Genomic DNA, 278 nt, shown 5'->3' on the forward strand with positions numbered 1-278 from the left:
AGCCACACGCTCACTTTTCTCGGACATTCTCGATCCTTTGCAGACTGCAGTGCGTGGAAACAAATGGCCCGAGGCTCACCTTCTACCGAATCAAGAGGCGGCGACAGTGGGCAATGGGTTTCAGGCTTTGGAGCGCCAATCCAACTGCGCCCAGATTTCGGGTGTTCCAGGAAATGAGCAAATATCTCGGCATTTTTCAACCGCACGATCCTGCAACATACGAGCTAGTGTGGAGCGAGTGCATCATTTAAATTGCGTGGCAAAGTAACAAAGGAAGC

Source organism: Ornithodoros turicata, chromosome 8 (assembly GCF_037126465.1).
Source record: "Ornithodoros turicata isolate Travis chromosome 8, ASM3712646v1, whole genome shotgun sequence".
Lineage (NCBI taxonomy): Eukaryota > Metazoa > Arthropoda > Arachnida > Ixodida > Argasidae > Ornithodoros > Ornithodoros turicata.